This window comes from Cricetulus griseus, assembly GCF_003668045.3.
Source record: "Cricetulus griseus strain 17A/GY chromosome 1 unlocalized genomic scaffold, alternate assembly CriGri-PICRH-1.0 chr1_1, whole genome shotgun sequence".
NCBI lineage: Eukaryota > Metazoa > Chordata > Mammalia > Rodentia > Cricetidae > Cricetulus > Cricetulus griseus.
Window position 1 is genome coordinate 222,538,953 of NW_023276807.1, and position 19,476 is coordinate 222,558,428.

The 19,476-nt window shown below is 45.2% G+C and overlaps 1 long non-coding RNA gene across 1 annotated transcript; it reads right to left on the reverse strand.

Moving 5' to 3' along the window:
- Nucleotides 1–13,123: 13,123 nt before the first annotated feature.
- On the reverse strand, nt 13,124–19,239 carry LOC118239668. Its single transcript, XR_004772424.1, has 3 exons — nt 17,978–19,239; nt 17,668–17,706; nt 13,124–13,438 (listed from the first exon to the last, which is right to left on the reverse strand). It is a non-coding gene; the product is annotated as an uncharacterized LOC118239668 (long non-coding RNA).
- Nucleotides 19,240–19,476: the final 237 nt, after the last annotated feature.

Below are 19,476 nucleotides of genomic sequence, written 5' to 3' on the forward strand. Positions count from 1 at the left end.
CCCCTCAAATCAATAATTTGCAATTAAGCATGGAAGACACTAAAGCCAAGGGGGGCAGGCTTCTGGAAAGAGGACAGCTGAGCACTCCCAGCCTTTGGAAAGGGGGTGGGGCAACCCCTAGCTCCAAGCAAACAAATGAACATTCAGTTCCATTGTTCAGGAGAAAGCAAGCACACGGGGACTAAGTGGTACTTGAGGAGTGAGAAAAAAAAGATCAAGAGCTCATATCAGCAGGAGTCAATGCCAGGAGCTGATTTGGTTTCCACTGGGCTCTTCGCTTATGCACTTCCTGTGGCTCAGCGTCCCATCCTACTACTCCAGGGTGCTCTGATCAGGGCTTCGCAGTGTGCTGGCTGCAGACAGCAACCAGCGCGTGAAAGAATTGGAAACCTGCCTGGGTTCCCTCCCCAGCCTCAGCAGCAAGTGTCAGACCAGCCTGGGTGAACGCCAGGCGGGCAGTGCCAAAGTGGAGTGCAGAAGATAGACGGCAGGCAGCCCCACAGAGCCCCGATTGCGCGATGGTTGATGCTATACAGTGATAGCGTCAATCCAGGGCTCAGAGCCATCCTGTCGGTCTCTAGAGATGAGCAGAGAAATGCTGAAATTCTTGAAACAAAATTGAAGTGTGCTTAATTTTAGAAGTAAATGAATGCTGTGCAGGGCTGTGGGTGGGGGGTGAGGGTGAAAATGGGGTGGGGTGGGGTATAGATAGATACAAAAACATTGAAGAAAGCAAGAGGTGCAGCAGGAAATCCAATGCATGGGGACTGGGGAAACAAAACACAGATCTTTTGCATTTCCCCCAAACCACAGTAAAATGAAGATGGGATGCTATTATTTTTTCTCTCCCATAAAAGTTAACAAATGGTTCATCTGTGAGTTGTAAGTTAGTAAGACTCCAGGACAGGAATGATAAGACACAGGAATAATATTTATTAAGATCTAATGTAGGGGGCTGGGAGATGGCTTGCCTTGCAAGCATCGGAGCCTAAGTTTGATCCCCAGAATCCAAGTAAAAAGCTGGGTATCGTGGAATACACTGGTAATCCCACTGGAAAGACAGATACAGGCAAGTCCCTGGGACATGCAGGCAAGCCAGTCTAGACTACGGCACAAGCTGCAGGCCAATTGAAGACCCTCTGTCAAAAAACAAGAGTGAACAGTGCCTGAGGAACAACACCTGAGGCTGGCCAGAGGCTGAACCCTGGCTTCTACACTCACAAATGCACACATGCACCTACACACACACACACACACACACACACACACACACACACACACACAGTTACCAGGGTCTAGGGTTCTACAGGAGCATTTCTTCTCGTCTTCCTTGTACTTGAAGACTAATTTGAGCATTGCCTTTCTTCTCAAGACAAGATTTTTTTTAGGTGATTGTGCAACTCCAAAATACAAATCAGGGCCTGCTCTTTAAAAAGCATTCATTTAAACATGGACATAAACAAACAAACAAAAAAAGCAAACAAACAAACAACCCTGTGAGACAGAGCCTCTATTTAAAATCTAGTTAGAAAAGCAAAAGTCACAAAGAAAAAGAAAAAGGCTTAATACAGCAAGTGTTAAGCATCTTATGTGTGGAACAGCCAGGACACTAAAGGAAGCTAGAGTTAGACGAAGTCATAGGAGCCATGGACATGGAAGGAACACTGGGAGAAAGTGTCGGTTGAAAGGTGTCAAGAGTGGGCAGGTTACTCCAACAGCAGAGGGCAGCGAAGCAAAAGTACAAAAAGAAATGTGATGCAAACAAGGGGGTAGAGTGGACCTATCGGCTGTGTAAAGACCACATATACCCATTTTTAATGACGTTATGATAATCATAAATGGAAAAAGAATGATTGGCTCTGCAGACCTGTGATTCAAGTCTTTGCAATTGTGAAAGGAATTCTAACCCTAGAAAATTCTTTAACAGGAAATAGAAATACCCAGTCACTCAAGAATTACCTACTCACTCGTTTGCCCTGGACGGAACATGGGAAGGTATCTACACTAGCTGGGTACGTTGCTAAGATATCTGCTTTCTCCAGAAGACGTGAACCAGGCTCCAGCCTCTTAGTGTGTGACACAGAGCCCTAGGCTGAGTTTTTGCCCAATGATATTCTCCTAGATCATGGCTATTGCTCTACTGTTTCCCCCAAAGGATTTGCTGAGAAAGCTCCTAGGCATTTTCTTCTAATTAACTGAGTTGTTTCTTTTCCTGCTCATGGAACCCTGAGGTACCATGACTCACCTTCACATTTGCCCAAATCCATAGCCAGTGTTGTAAGAGGGAAGAAGAAAGAGACAGGGGCAAAAGCCACAAAACTCTATGCTAAAGTCTCACATTTCTTTTCTGAGTTGGGTGGAAAAGAAGGTAGTTAAGACCTCTCTAGTCTACTGCCTCTTCCCTCTAGAAAAGGAGAGACATTCCATCTTCAAGGAGAATGCCTGCTAAGAATTGCTTATAATCCAGAACATTCTATTCTAGATGAAGGGTTGTCACAGGACATGTGAGTGTTGTCTTAGCATCCCTACAGCCATGCTATGAGATGTTCCAGGTTCAAAGAACGTCTTCTTTCCTTCTCCTCTCACCTTTCTCCTCTGGGAAACTCTGGTTTTCTACTTCCTCTCCCCACTGGACACACACACTCTTTCTCTGGGGTCAGTGGTGCCAAATGGACAGCATTGGTTAGCCCTATGCTCACTCCAAAGCACTTTCTTTCCTGACTTGTTCCTGACTTCTTTCCTGACTTGACTCCTGTTGTCCCATCGCAGGTGTGAAATCTAAGACTCATAGTTGAATGTTGTCATGAAAACAGAGGCATTCACACAATCAGTTTATTATTGAGACTGTGTGGCCCTGACTAAACCAGGCAAAAGAATTGAGAAAAGAGACTTAAACTGGTTAATGGAGTCCTACATCGGGCTTTCTGGAATACTGACTAGGCTACACTAACCAAACATAATGGTGACTGCTTTCTAACACAGTTCCTTAATGAAATCCAGCCTCCATGGTGTCCAATACTCACTTCAAATAGTCAACTCCTAGGACATCAAGGAAAATGAGGATTCTATACAAATCCTGTTCCCACTACTACAGGGCCCCCTTCTGTGATGGAAATGGAAATCACAGAAACACAGACACACAGACACACACACAGGCACACACACACAGGCACACACACACAGGCACACACACAGGCACACACACACACACACACACACACACACACACACACACACACACACACACCAGCTTCACACAAATTAGATTGAGATGTTTCTGGAAAAACAATCCCTGGTTCTGTTTCCATGGAAGCAATCTCATGTCCCCAGTGGCAACAAATGGCAGTCAGCCTGCGTTAAGGGAGCTCCTGGGGCCTCTGTGGGCCTTCTCCTCTTTGCCAAGCCAGCAGAGTGGGCTATGGGAGAGTGGGAGGCAGGGCTGAGCCTCACCAACAACCCAAACCTCCAGGGAGACAGTGAACCCCAGCTGTGCCCCTTCTTTTGGGGCAAATGTACATCTGGGCATTCTGGGCACAGCTCCAGCCAATCAACCAGGCTGATCCCCCTTCAGCTTACCACAAAAGGCAGCTCACTCAGAGCAGATGGCTGTGCTGAGCCCGAGCCTAAACCAAGATGGAGGCCACCCATGGGGCTTGAGCTGCAAAAACATTCACTGCTCCGAGCAGATACCTCCTGGCTTGCAGGATGCCCCTATCACCCCTCTGCTTCCAGAGTGCCCTAAATGTGGTCCATGCTCTGCTGATGGTACACAGGATGAGTAGCTCACAGAGGAGCATCCCTTAAGAAGTTTTGGTTACATAGTAACTATGCCTATATTAGAAAAACCATGAAGTATGAGTATAGCTCAATTTAAAACTTAAGGAGGTGTTAACGAAATATTTTCATTTCTTAAAATTAAATAAATGATAGAGTAGATGTTTATAGATATGGACAAAAAAATGGAAATATGCCCAAATAAGGCCAATGAAATGGCTTAGCCTGTAAAGGTACTTGCCACTAAGTCTGACTACCTGAGTTCAGTCCCCAAGACCCACATAGTTAAAGGAAAGAACCTATTCCTGGAAGTTGTCCTATGACCACCCCATGTGCTCTATTGTAAATACACACACACACACACACACACACACACACACACACACACAGAGAGAGAGAGAGAGAGAGAGAGAGAGAGAGAGAGAGAGAGAGGGAGGGGAGAGAGAGAGAAGGAGAAGGAGAGTAATAAAGAGAAATCATTTTTAAAAGAATGAAAACTGTGAAGAAATAAAATTTGAGAAATCTGTTAAAGTGCTCAGTGTCCTCCTTTAGGTCCGGACAACTGTCTAAGCAAGAGGAAAAGTTCTGTAGATGGCATGGTGCAAGATAGAAGCTCATGACAGGGAGGAAACCCCACCAAACAAATTCTTCCTTGGGAATAATCAGGGCTGTAAGTTCCCCTTGTCTGTCTTATATAGTCCCCAGTATGATTCTCAGGACTTTACAGAGGCCCTTGGAAGCTACACCAGCTTAGATGCCCACCCAACTGACTTCCAGTTTTAACCAGGATCACCTACCTAAGCCAGTGTCTTAGTTACTTTTCTGTTGCTGTGATAAAAACAACACGACAAAGGCAACTTATAGAAGATGAGACTTATTTGATTCACGACTCTAAAGGGCTGAGAGTCCATACATCAGAGAGCTCACATCTTAAACCACAAGCAGGAAGCAGAGATTACACACTGGAAACAGCAAATGGCTTTTGATATCTCAAAATCTGCTCCCAGTGACATATTTTCTCCATCAAGGCCACACTTCTTAAACCAACACAAAAAGTATCACCAACTGGAGACCAAGTATTCAGATGCCCACAAATGTGGGACACATCTCATTCAAACCACTATATTCCACTCCCTAGCCCCCATAGTCTCATAGCTATATCATAATGCAAAATGCATTTAGTCCAACCTCAAAAGTCCCCATAGTCTATCACAGTATCAACATTATTTTAAAGTCAGAAATTTCCTCTGAGACTCAAGGCAATCTCTTAACTGTAACCCCTTGTAAAATCAAAATGCAAATTACACACTTCCAATGTACAGTGGCGCAGGACATACATTAATATTCCAAAAGGGAGAAATGGGACATAGTGAGGAAATACTGAACTAAGGAAAGACCAAAACTCAGCAGGGAAAACTCCAAGTCCTGTAAGCTGCAAGTCAAGGGGCTTATATGCCTCCACCCCTCTAACTTGCTTCCTGCCTCTCTTGGGCTGGTTCCACACTCTGTGTGCAGCTTTCCTTGGAAGATATTTCATGGCTCTGTTACCTCCAACATCTTGGGGTTGGAGTCTGGGACAATTCAGGTTTCACTGCTACAGCGTCATACAATGGCCTCTCGGAGCCTCTTGCCTTCTCAGGGCCTTCATGTGGGGACTGCCCTGCCACACACTTGATCTCAGTGGCCCTCTGAAACCACGGAAGAAGATTCTACAACCCCTTCACTCCTGTATCGTTCATAGCTCTAAAGCCAGCACTTGTGGATGACACCACCAAGGTCAGCTCCCAGGTTGACAGAGAGCTTTCCCCACTTGGATCACATTTACCACAGCTTTTGTGTGTCCTTTCTAGGAGCAGAAAATGCTGTAGGCCTTTTCCTTTCACAGGTTGGATGCTTAGGGGCTTGGGGTCTTAACTTTATTCCAGTGCAGACCCGGCCTCTCCTTAATGGTGCTATTCTCCTTAACAATCGCAGCCTTCCATCAAGCACATGCCTTGACAGTGCCGTTAACCTTGCCAGGTTCCTTTTTCCTCTCCAAACTGTAAGTTTTGTATTTCTTTCTACACTAGTTGTTCTTTTTCATTGTTCCCTTTCACTGTGGATCATGAAAGTGATAACTGACGACCACAGGGCAGAGTCAACATTAGGCTGTCTTGAAATTTCCTCTACCAAAGAAATTAGTCCATTACTCTTAAATTTAGTCTCAGGCAAGTTCTTAGGAAAAGGGCAGAAAGCAACCACATCCTTTGCCAAAGTATCACAAGGACAGTGTCTGGCCCAGTTCCCGATAGTGTTCCCTCTGACACCTCTTAAACTGGGCCTCCATGGCCCACACTGCTCTCAGTAATGCTGTCTTCCAAGCTCCCACTAGCATGGTGCATTAAGCCCTTCTAACAGCAATAAAACTGCTTTTCTGGTCTGAAGTCCTGAAGTCTCCCATATTTCTCCAAAAATATCGTCTGGCCAGGTTCTTTACAGCAATATCCCACTTCTGATACCAAGTTCTATCTCAGTTTCTTGTCTATTGCTGTGACAAAGCAACATAGCCAAAGCAACTTAGAGAAGAAACAATTTGTTTGACTTAAGGTTCCAGAGAGATAATAGTTCACAACAGTGGAGTAGAAGTAGCAAGAAGCAGAAGAATGGAGCAGCAGCTGAGAGTTCTTGTCTCAAATCACAATCAGGAAGCAGAGATAGTGGGCTGAAAAATAGTAGCTCAGCTTTTGAGATCTCAACACCCACCAGCACCAGTGACCTACATCCTTCAGCAAGGCCACACCTCTAAATCTACCCAATCACTGTCACCAACTGGTAACCAAATATTCAGATACTCCAGAACATGAGGAACACCCTATTCAAACCACCACAGCCAGTGAGCCTGACAAGCCAGAGTGCACAAAACACAAGTCCCTGTTGGGTGCTCCCTCGGAGTCAGCTCTAGGCAGCCAGTGACCAGCTCCTCTCACCAGACACATCACTTCCAAACAGAAGTCTTCTCCTAGCCATGACCACACTCCCCAAGGCCTCAACACACTCCAGACACTTTGACAACAAAAGTAGAAAGGAAACAGATGTGTGCATCTCTCTTTCTACCTCTACCCTGTGTCGTGTAGTAGTTCCGGACAGTAGAACAGGGGGCTTAATCACCCACTTTATTTTTTCTCAAAGCTGAATTTCTGAACCCAGAGTGACAGCATGCCAGGGTTCCAATGATGCCTTCCTTATGATTCTTATACTATCAACCTCTCTGTGTGTTCTTACACAACACAAGAGACAGCGAGCTCTCTGGTGCTTTTTCTCCTCCTCTTTCTTGTTTTGCTTTTTTGTTTTGTTTTCTGAGACAGGGTTCCTCTGTGTAGCCACAGCTTTCCTGGAACTCACTCTGTAGACCAGGCTGGCCTTGAACTCACAAAGATCTTCCTGCCTCTGCCTCCAAATGCTGGGATTAAAAACGTACACAACAAACCACCCAGCCAGTGCCTAGTCTTATAAGGACACAGGTATCTTCGTGAGGGCCCCACCTCATAGCCTCAGATAGCCAAACCATTTCCCAAAGGCTTCAGATCCAGACACCATCACAATTTGGTGGGGGGCTGGGTGTGGGAGAGGCTATAGTATAGCTTCAGTATATGGGCTTTGGGAAAACACAAATCAATCATAGCCAGTGCCTTCTCTGAACATATACAGCCATAGGAGAGAAAAACAAAGAACGGGACCACCAAGGCCTCCTATATATATTAACAATAAAATCAAAACCACTGGTAATGTGAGACTCCCTGACTATGGAGATTTACTACAGATCCACAGAATCGCTGTCACTCTTCCCACCATATGCAGCACCCAGGATGAAACTCCAAGGCTAAATGACCAGGAACTTGAGTGACGGAAACAGCTCTCAAAAGGCAAGTCTCTGAGACTCCAACTCTTGTTCGATTAAATAGCCTCAGCTGCCTGCCTTCTGTGTTCTCCCTCAAGCTCCACTGTGTCCTCTGCTGCCTGCTCAGACCCCTCCCTACTTCCTCTGTGAGTGTATTCGGAGGGATCCCCAGAGACCCCATCAACCTGAATCCCTGGAAAAGGCCACTTCCTCCTAACACACCCTGAACATCTGTGAAAACAGTTTCTCCTCAAGCCCACAAATGAACCTCGTAATAAAAACTCACCATCCAATATAGCCTTAACAAATGTCTTGATGGCATTTTAACTACTGGAGGGACCTGGTGATGTTTCTTTCCTAATTGTTCTGGGAAGGTGCCTGCCTCTGTTGGAGAGAACTTTATTTTTCCAGGTCGGACAATTTCTTTGGTCTTCAGCTCTCTAGATTAGACTATGTTGCTGCAATAGACTCTCTGATATCAAGTAGTGAAGTTTATTTCTCACCTATCCGCAATCTATCCCAGGTTCAGGGGATTTGAAAGGCAGCTAGCCTTGTGGTATTGACAAAACATTCCAACAGCTTCCATTTGATGGCTTCTATGATTGCCCAAGTTTAGAATAGATCATGGAGAATGTATAGCAGCTCACACCACACTGTCCAAAGCAAGTCATGGGTCCCCTGTGTTCTGGTGATGGGGGAAATGGAGTCCTAAAAGAAGCACAGACCCTCCAGGTTTTCTTTCTGCTCACTTAGTTAGGGGGACAGAGCACTGCCAGCTAAGGGGCTTAGAAAAAAAGAGCCCTGGCTTAGGAGATGGCGTGAGAGAGTATGAGGGTTTCGGACATTATAGAAGCCACCTCACCTTTCTAAGTGACAGAGTAAAAAGAGCACCACCCATGCAGACCTCACAGTGCTTTCCAGTGGACAGTTTACATGTTGGTGAGTGCACTGCTCCGTTTTCAAAAGCTACTCTTTCAACATCTTATCGCTCCTGTGCAAGGCAAGGAATAAAACAGAAAGAGAACTTAAAAACCAAGCTAGATTAGGCACCCTGTTCTCCCAAGCTCCATAAAATTGTTTGATAAATCTGAGACCCAAGCAAACCAACTTCAGGGTCATAGTATTGTTCTGTTTAGGGCACTGGACATATAAGAGTACAATTAACTGTAGTGTTGGGGTGTTTTTTTTTTTAACAAGTGCAAGTGATTTTTATTTCACAGTATGTGATAGCATCTTGCTATGCAGACCAAGCTGGCCTCTAACTTGCAGTGGTCCTCCTGCCTCTGCCTCCCAAGTGTTGGGGTTGCAGGTATAAGCTACCATGCATGGCTGGGAAGGACTTCTACTCTCCTCTCTTTAGTGCTTGGAGTCTCTCCTTCTCTTTGCTCCTACTTTCGAGTTCTTAGCACACTCAAGTCTCATAGCCTTCAAAGGGCCTTTCTCCAACCTTAAGGTCCTCCATTCCCTCTTCCACCACCCACTGTTCACTGTAAAACTTCCTACAAACAAGACCACACTCAGGCCCAGCCCCCATTCTTATCTTCCTTTCACTATCTATGATGCTGTTAATTTAGCTCCTACCATTAATGAAAAAGTATATTGGAAAAGTCACATGTCTTATTCATTACAGTTTTACCAGTCTCACTTTTCTGAGACACTTGGGAAGTATCTCCCTCCTGACAGTACTGATTCCACGAGCATTATTTCTGCTCAGGTCCCATTGGCTGTTTGTAGACAACATCTCTGCTTAATTGGCTCTACTATGGATGCTTTCCTCACACACACCCTGGACTCACTCCCCCCCCCCCATCGATTGCACCTGTTACTGCCTCCAGTCTCAACCTTACCCATCTCCCTCATCATTTCACCTCTATCTTCTGCTCCTGCTCTGGCCTGAGGCCCCAGTTCTCTCCAGTGTGTGTTATTCCCATAGCAGCTTGACAGGTCTTTCTTCAGTCAGCTATAATATCTACTTCTAAGGCTTGTAAAAAGAAAATTAAAATTTATCAATTTAAGGAAAGTTAGGCACCTGGTTATATACTAAATATCATTCATTTCCCTGCTTAATGCACTGTCTAGCTCTCTTCCCTAGACTCTACTGGCCATCATTCATCTCTGCAGTACCTCAGTTTCTGCATGGTTTCAAACTCTAGGCCTTACACCCTGTCAGACTCTCAGACCACTTCTTCATCCCCTGTTGGGATGGGTGCTTAGCTGTCCCCCAAATGTGCCATCCACCTGGATTCAGGTGCATTATCTCCTCTGCCAGGAATCTGTTTCTTCTTTTCATTGCCTGGAAAATGGACCAACAAAAAAATTATCTTTTCTATACTTCCACATATCAAGTAAGCATTAAATCCCTTTGAGAAGGATTTTCCCAACCCGACACTTCTAGCTCAGATTCTCTAGTCAAATTCTCCACACTGGATCCACCTTTGTCTCTTCTGATCAGTTAGTGGCATGACATAGGTAGTTAATTGGGTCACCATCAGAAAGACAGATCACCTAGAACCATATCCCAGGACTAACAAGGGGTGGCTACCAGAAGGTGAGCATGCTGTAGCCTAATTCTTTCAGATTCTCCTTCCCACTGACTCATTTCTGGTTTGCATGCTACTCTATGCCAGCATTCCAGAAGAAATGATGTCATTTATGGAAGAATGGCAGGTGCCAATGCTGATGAATGAAATGCTGTTCAGCCATAATGTATAGCATGCTGATTAAACACTGTCACAAAAGGTGCTCTTGTTTGTTTGTTTTTTCAAGATAGGGTCTCACTATTTAGTCTGGAACTCACTATGCAGACTAGGCTAGTCTTGAACTCACAGAGCTCTGCTTGCCTCTACCTCTACTTCTAAAAAAGTTGAAGTCATATTGCCTGATTAAAAACATCCAAAGTAAAGTGATTTAAGATTAAAAACAAAACAACACCAAGGCAGAATTATCTTATTGCTCATAGGGCAATAAGACTGCATTTGATGCAGAAACCATGGGCATGAGCCCTGCATGTTTAAAAATGCCACAATGAAATGCATTAATTTGAATGCAAACAAAAACAGTTAACTCGAGGCACTGGAGAGGTGGCTCAGTAGTTACTAGTATTGGCTGTTCTTCTAAAGGACCTGGATATGAGTCCCAGCACCTATATGGCTGCTCACAAAGATCTCCAGTTCCAGAGCACCCTCTTCTGGAACTTTCAGGCACTGGACACACTTGTGGTACACAAATATGCATAAAGGCAAAACACCCATAATCTTAAAATAATAAAAAACTCACTAAAAATAACTTTCAAAAGATATTAATTGAAAAAAACATTTTAAAAAGAAGAAAATGGCATGCTGAAATCAACTGACCCCTTTACCTAAATGTAGCATCATCTCTATAGTCTATGCTTCCAGGATTTGTCTTGTAGACACTTACAGATCACTTTCTGACAAAAATAGGGCCATGATAAGCAAACCACTTGCAAAGCAGTGTTCACTCTGGCATTAGGGGTGCTCTCACTGCTGGTAGAGAAAATCAGCTTGAAACAGGCAATGTGGAGAGAGAGACTGGGCATCTTATCAAACAAGCCAGAGCTGGGCTTCTCCCCTCCTTCCCGCTCATAGTTGCTCCCTCATGCACCATCTTGTCTTAATAATTCAGAGATTTCTTTGCACCGCTGTCTCTGAGCTCAGGTCTAAAACCATTTTTTTTTCTCACTACAGTCTTTCCAAGGTACACCTTTATCCCCATTTTCAAAGGAGTGTTACTTGGGTAATTTTTATTTGATCGTTGATTCCACTACTATGTGGCTTAGAGTTTATCAGCCTACTAAAATATATTGCCCTATGTGGGGTGGCGCGCATTTTGTGGGTTTTCTATTCTCTGTTAGTTTGACTCTTTTCAAAACTGATAAAGGACATACGGGTGTCCTTTTATGAAGCCCCTGCTCTGTATGCCACACCAGTCTTGCTTTCTCACTGGTAGAACCACCCTGCTGTGAGGGCTTCTCATTGGATGAAAGTCCTAATGTGTCATGTAAAAGATTCTCATTGGCTAGTGCTCAATGTCTGCTTTCTCCAAACACAGTCCAGAGCCTAAAGATTCTGCCCACTATTTTTGGTACAAGAAGATTCTGAATTTGAAAAAGAAATGGTTGAAGCCCTCTAAAGTGTCCAGCACTGCACTGATATTTCTCCAGAAGGGGGCGTGGCCTGGGCAGAGAGCTGGCGTGGGGAGTGATGATGTTAGGTCGTAGATCTATCTCTAACTCTTTGCCACGCCCTTTCTTCTACCACCCACGCTTCCCAAACAATTCTAAAAACGAACCAATAAAACCTCCCTAAAGTGGCACTGGCTGGGGCCAATAAACTTTTTTTTTTTTTTCTTAAAACTCCCTGTATTCCAAAGGTTAATATCTTATCTCTGTCTATAAAATATCTATCTCCACCTACAAAGGTATAGGTATTATGTCTATCTACCGTCTCAGTGTACAATCACCACGTGTTTTTTTCTCCCATTATGGAATCTCTACGGATTTTTTTTTTTCTTGATATTCTAGAGAGATGAGCTACGAGGATGCAGTCGTAGCAGCTGTTGGGGAAATATTGCCTCCTCTTTGTTCTGAATGCTGTTTAAACATTGGCAGGGGGCCTCATTAAAGATGAATCGTTGAATTAGCAAGTAGCGTTGTAGCTTGAGGAGGCAGCATGTGCTCCTGTGGTGAAAACAGATTTGCACAAAGGAGGGAGGGCTAGGGGATGTGGGGGTGGAAGGTGGACAGAGGATGAAAACACAGACGCAGAGCAATGTCAAGTACTTTTCAGGGCTCCCCAGCCTGCCCACCGCAGTAGGCAAGCATAAGCCATACAAAAAGATGTCCCCAGCAGAGCCCCTGATTTCTGGGGGTGTGAATGTACAAGGAGAGCCCCTTCATTAGAGGGCAAGTTGGGTTATTAATAACCCTTTTTCTTTCTTCAGACTGTGCTCAATGAGAGTCCCGTGGCCTTGGGTGATGGAAGCCTTGGGTACCAATAGCCCTTGGGCTTTGGAATGCCATCAGCATTATTTAGCCACTAACTCTGCTCCCACTTCATGCCTTCTAGCAAAGAGGCATGAGCAGTTTGCTTGCTTTAAATGTCTTTTTCTGTAAGCAAGTCCTTTCTCACATTTATTCATGTGATTTGGGGTTTAGGCAGGGGATAAAGCAGGCACAGGACCGGGGACCCCGTGGTATTGAATGGCCCCATTCAGGAGGTATCAGCATGTCTCCTGGGGCTGTGTTGAGGGTGTGTGCTTGCTCATGACCCTATTCTTTCTCCTGAGTTCTGATGCTTTCAGAGTGCGGAAAGAAAGAGAAGAGCAAGAGAGAGGAAAGAATCTGCTGTTATGGAGTCTACTACATGCCAGACACTGTGGAAGGTGCAATGACCCAAATCATATTCATTATCCCCAGCAGCGACCCCGGTGGAGTTTTATTCCCATTTTACATGTAAAGAAACCAAGTCTCAGAGACAACAGCATGGCCCAAATGGTATTACTGATAAACATCCCAGAACAAATTCAACCCGCAACTATCTGACTGCAGACCTGAGTCCTGGATCTGCTAACGTCATGCACATCGGCATACATGGTAGGAAAAAGGACTTGTGTGTGAGAGTCAACAGTCTAAAGTCAGATCCTAAAAGGTTTTTTTCTCCAATTAACTCTTCCCCCAGGGATCTGAAGACATTCCTGGCATGATTCCCCGTCAGGAAGTCATCTCCTTTCTTTAATTCTTGCTGTCCCAGCTCCTGAGGTCACCACCTTTTGGGACACAAAGGACAAAAAGTCAACATCCTAACAACCAGGGCTTCGGAGTCACTGCCTCCTGAGCTGTTGGGCCTTCGAAGGTCATGCTTGCTGCCTGAGGGCTCAAAGCAGATCTGCCAGCCTGCTCCCTTCCAAGCAGCCTCTCCGGTCTGTCTTCCCTGGAGAAACCTGTGCACTTTGTTTATATACAATTGGTATACAACTGGTAAATCGCTCCATGGGCAATTTACACCAATCACTGGAGTTGAGAATTGTGGACATAGTCCTGCCCTCAGATGCTGGCCACATTATCACACACCCTTCTCACAGCGTGGTTCTTGGGAACAGACTCAGTGGGTACAACAAGGATCTCATTATGACAATACGAACACAGCTATGAGATAGCTCACATGATTGGTTTGCATCCAGCCTCTTGAGTCATCAGACTAGAGCTAGGGTTGCCGGACTGACAGCAAAGACACATGGACCAAAAGACATTCTGATTCATTCCCAAGCACACACAGGTTGGCTTGTGCTTCTGTACATGTGTATTTATGTATGTGTGAGAGATACAAGTCATATTAATTATCCCCAGTAGCAACCCTGGAGGAGTTTACAAGTAAAGAAACCAAGTCTCAGAGAGAATAGCTGCTCCAAATGGCATTGCTGATAAAAAGCCCAGATGGAATTCAAACCACATCTGTCTGACTGCAGACCTGAGTCCTGGATCTGCTAACCTTCACGCACATTGGCATACATGGTAGGAAAAAGGATTTGTGTGTGAGAGTCAACAGTCTAAAGTAGGATCCTCAAAAGCTTTTTCTCTGATTAACTCTCCCCTAGGGATTTGAAGAATTTCTGGATCCTCTCAACACTGTTTCTTATTTGTTGTGATGTCAGATGTCTCATCAGATGTCATTACACAATATAACAATGTACTTCAGCTGTCTTTGTCATTCTCAGCTGTGTGACCTTGACCAGACTCACAGGCCTCAGTCTCATTTTTGACATCTTCAGAATGGGAATGTCAATGGTTAATTCTTGATCAGATCAAGAAATCACTAGGATGTTAGTAAAGCATGGCTATGGGGGTGTTTCAAGAGAAGGATTAACTGATGGGGATGAGGGAAGGACCTGCTATGGATGCAGGCAACACCAGGCTGAGGTACTGGGTGATATAAGGGGGAAAGCCAGCCTTCCCTTCTCTTTATCTTCTCAGATGTGAACAAACACCCTCCTGCCATCATGCCTTCCCTTCCATGACAGGCTGTCTCCCCTGAAATGCAAGCACAAACAGCCTTCCTACTTTATGTTGCTTCAAGCCAGGAAACAGGCTACAGCAACAAAGAAAGCAACTGATCCACAAGGAGACACTACAACTCAAGAGTGGGAATGGGTCTGAGATGACTGGTGTGCAAACATGGACTCTTTTACTGTCCTCACTGCCATGATAAAATACCTGACAGAAACCACTAAAGGGAGGACTGGTTCTGGCTCACAGGATGAGAGCTACAGTCCACAGTGGTGAGAAGAAGCTGGCTCCATAGTGATGGAAGTATGGAATGTCTGTCCGCTTATTACATGATGCCAGTTGGGGAGCAGAGATGTTGGGCTAGCACCGGAGCAGGCTCTATTACCACCCCACATATCTTGTTTTAATACTTGGTTCCTCTGGTAGTGCTGTTTTGGGAGGCTGTAGAAACTTTAGTAGGTGGGGCATGGCTGGAAGATTGACAAGTCAGAATGTCAACACAGAGTGCAACAACCAGGAAGCACTCTGTATGTGCCCATGCACACATGTTCATGTATGTGCAGGTTCACACGTGAAGCATGCATGTGGAGGCCCAAGGACAACCCTGGGTGCCATTTTTGTTTTTCTTTTTTTCTCTCCCTTTCTCTTTTCATTGGCCTGTAACTCTCTGAGTAGGCTAGGCTGACCAGCCATCAAGGCCCAGGGAACTGCCCATCCCCAACCCTGAAATGAAGAGCATGCTCAGAAAACTCTTGACTCACCAAGCCATCTCCCCAAATCCCAAGACACATTTTTTAAGAGTAAAATACATAGAAATTTGGCTGTGGTTACAGAGTAGAAACAGGTGATCATTTGCTGCAGTCTAGCTGGTTAGGAGAAGTCGGCAAACATGAAAATGGTCCTCAGTTGAGAACTACTAAATGTCGATGTTGTCTTCTGGTCTCTTCACCTGAAAGCCCTTCATCTCAACACTGCGTCCAGTTTACTGACCATTACTTTGAACTGGCTGTGTTTCAACTCTTGCTTGCTCATCTCTTAATTTGTATCAAATACAAGCAATTCACACCTTGTCCACAGGGAGAAAGGAGAAGAAAAGAGCCAATTGCCTAGAAATGAGGACCTATAGAGCCATCTCTTTTCTTTAAAGATTGAATACCGCATAACTTCATAACCCAAATGCATGGGGCTACTTCCCCTAATCAGAGGACACAGAAGGGCCAGCTGGAGCATCCTGGGACCAGGACCTATTTCAGCTGCATGTTTGTTGTTTTGATGAAGGCTGTGTTTCTCATAAACTGACACTGCGTGACATCTCTAAACAGACAGACCCTCGGTTAAGGAGGTTTTGTTTCCGACTGTACCACATCCCTGCCATCCCTGTACTTTCTCAGGTTAGGTTATAAAAAAAAAATGTACCAAAAAAAAAGTACTAGAAACTATTGATTTCTGTTGTGCTAAAGCCCCTGACATCGCAGTGCGATGAAGATATTGCTGTGGACCCTGCGAGCCTCTTCGTGCTTCTCTTCTACTTATGAGGGTCTCTGCGGAAGGTATTAAGGATATTGTAGCTCCCACTCTCTGACTGTGGGATATCAGCAGGGTCTCTCCTGTGTAAAGAGTAATTATCAGCACTGCTGTTACCTCTAGTAAGTGTGTAATTACATGCTCAGTTCTGTGGGCTCTAGGCTGTGCAATTTTAAATTATACAATAATGTCAAATTCTTCCCTGCTCTCTCGCGCTTTCTCTCTCTCTCTCTCTCTCTCTCTCTCTCTCTCTCTCTCTCTCTCTCTCTCTCCTTTTTCTTTCCTTCTCTCTCTCTCAAATTGAAACTGGAGGTGGGTTTTTTGTTTTTGTTTTTAAACAGAAGGAAGGAAGAGTGTGGAGCCTCTCTAGACCAGCAGACTTGATGGGGTGGTGAGAAGGGAAGGTCGCACTGCCTCTTCATGCCTGGATTCCAACCTAAAGGAGGCTTTCAAACCAAGATGTATTTGGTAGATACGAAAGGGGGAGAAACCAAGGGAGAAGGGGAGAGCAAGATAAAAATCTGTGGGTGGAGGAGGGGGCTCTGAGAGTTAAGAGGAAGGTAGGAGTCTGAGAGTTGGGATGGGGGTGTGGCCTGAGAGTGATAACAATTCTCAGTAAGGATGAAAGAGCATGGGCTGGCTTCAGAAGTTAGAGGCTGGAGCCTGCCTCAGTGAGAGCTATGGGAGTGGCAGGGGGAGCATTTGGTAACAGCTCTTAACTGAGGAAATTAGCCTGAATGTTGTGAACAACTAGTATGCAAAGAGCACATCACAAGGGTGGGGCCAGGCAGCCGTCAACCCACCTGCCAACCCTGCTACCTGCAGTACCAGGGATGCCCCTCCCAGGGCTGGGTGTGTTCCCTTGTTCTGCCTAGTGTCTCCCCCACCCCATCCCCACCCACCCACACCCACCGCTTAGGGTGTGTATTCCTAGGGTTCAAAGACTTCTTCAAGCTCTAGAAGCAGCCATAGAGTGCCCTTGACTCAGCCCTTAACTTACAGATGTTTGTTTCGCATTCTACTGAGCCCTCCAGGTACTGATTCTTCAAGAAGCCTTTAAACTACTGCCCTGAATCTCCCTTTCCCTACCCTACCCTGGATCCTCCATCCCCTTCTGTGCCCTAAATCCCTCATCCCCTATAGTATCATGGATCCTCCATTCCCTGCTGTACCCCAAGTACCTCATTTCCTACCATATCCTGGATCTTCTGTTCTCCTGCACCCTAGAGGAAGCTGTCCACACTCGACTCTCATTTCACAGCGGCACCGCCCCATCGCTGAAGCTTTATACGAGGGGGACCCGGATATTCCCATCTTTCCCTGTCCACGTGGGTGCAGCTTCTGTCACCTCAAGTCCTAACCAAGTTTCAAGGATAGCAACGGCTCTTGAGTGCATCCGTGTGCCACTCATTTCTCAAACCAGAGAAACAAGGCCAAAGGTCACAAAGCTATTTAGTGATATACTCACCAGATCACAAGTCTTTATGTCTGCAGTCCATCCACCATGCTGTTTGGAGACATCGGAATTTGAAAATGACAATAATTCAAGCAACTAAAAGAGGTTGACCTGCTAGCAAAGTTCCAAAGTTTATCATAAAAATCACAGCTTCTAACATCTGCTGGATTCCATCTATGATTCATTTGATCTTCCCAGTAACCTCTGGAGGTAGGGACTAGATTATCTCACCCCCCCCCACTACACACACACACACACACACACACACACACACACACACAGAGTTGAGGAAACTGGAGTACTGAGAAAAAAAGTAACTAACCCTGGCTCCTCGGTAGAGGCAAGATTTGAACTCAGAGCTGCCTGACTACTGTGCCTCCATGTTGAACTTCTCTGCTCATCATTTCCCACAGGATACATCCATAGGAGTGTTGCTGATGCCTCAGGACAAGTTCATGGCCTTGGGTGATCATCCTTCTCCTGTCTGTCCTGCTCTCTTCCACCACCAAATGGAGTTGAACATTTCTCTCCTGGACAGTGTCAGATTGCATTTCAGTTTAAGCCAGTGGCCGCTAAATCCTCCTAAATGACAAGGACTCATTCATCAGCACAGCTAAGGTAAGGCACAGCCTGTCACAAGCCCTCACAGACGTCCCCCTCACAGCTCATCTATAAACCTTCATCCGAGACAAGAAGACTGCCTCAGGAGACCACCAGCAAAAACAGCTCTGGTTATACGCTGAGTTTCTGAATTCACTCATCACGTTTTGTGGTTCTTTGGGTCCCCATGGTTTCTGTGGAATGTGCTCGAGGTGGGCAACCAGAGCAGGGCAAGTATCAGTTGAAGGCTGTAAATAACCTCCTGTGTTTGAATAGAGGGTTTCATTTCATGGTATTTTTACTTGTATTATTCCAGCCCATTCCCCTTCAACCCCGAGGAGAGAAGTCTGCTGTTTCTATTCCTCTCTCTACTCATGCCCCCACCACAATCTTTTACAGAGAAGAGAAACCAAAATATTTAGTGACTTGATCCAAATCCAAAATGGAATGAAAGCCCGGGCCCCAAAACCTCGGCAAGTATGGAATATGAGAAATAGTTGCCATGGACCTGTGGGGGAGTTCTGTGGCTTCTTGGGTCCTGCCATTTCCATTGTGTACACTGAAGGAAAATGATTGATGTGTGGGACACTGATTGTGCCCCCCATGGCGAAGATGGTGTAATAGACCCCAAGCCCCAAGACAAAAACCTTTTCTACCATCTCCATTGCTCCAACACAGCCTTTAGTCAAGGTCTGGCTTTGAGGACCTCCTGTCATTTTCAGTCCAGGTGAACTTGCCTCCTCTTTCTGTCCCCTGCCACTTCTCTTAATTCCAACTCTGTGATATCGTGCTTGCTATGCCTTCACAGCCAGAGTCACTCAATGATCACATCTGAAATAGGCATAGTGAGCCATCTATGCTTATTTAGAATTGTACTGATGTAACAATGACTCTTTCCGCCTGCCGCCTGCGATCCACCATCATGTTAGGGCCCCCAAATTAACACACAGAGATTAATATTAGTTACAATGCTGCTGGCCAAAGACTAAGATTTCTTATTTGCTAGCTCTGTCTTATGTATCAACCATAACCATTAATATATATGGTTTTTCAAGACAGGTTTTCTCTGTGGCTTTGGAGACGTTGGTGGCACATGCCTTTAATCCCAGCACCCAGGAGGTAGAGGCAAGTGAGTTCGAGACCAGCTTGGTCTACAAGAGCTAGTTCCTGGATAATATATATATATTTTATAAAGACTTATCTTATCAAGGACGCCCGTGG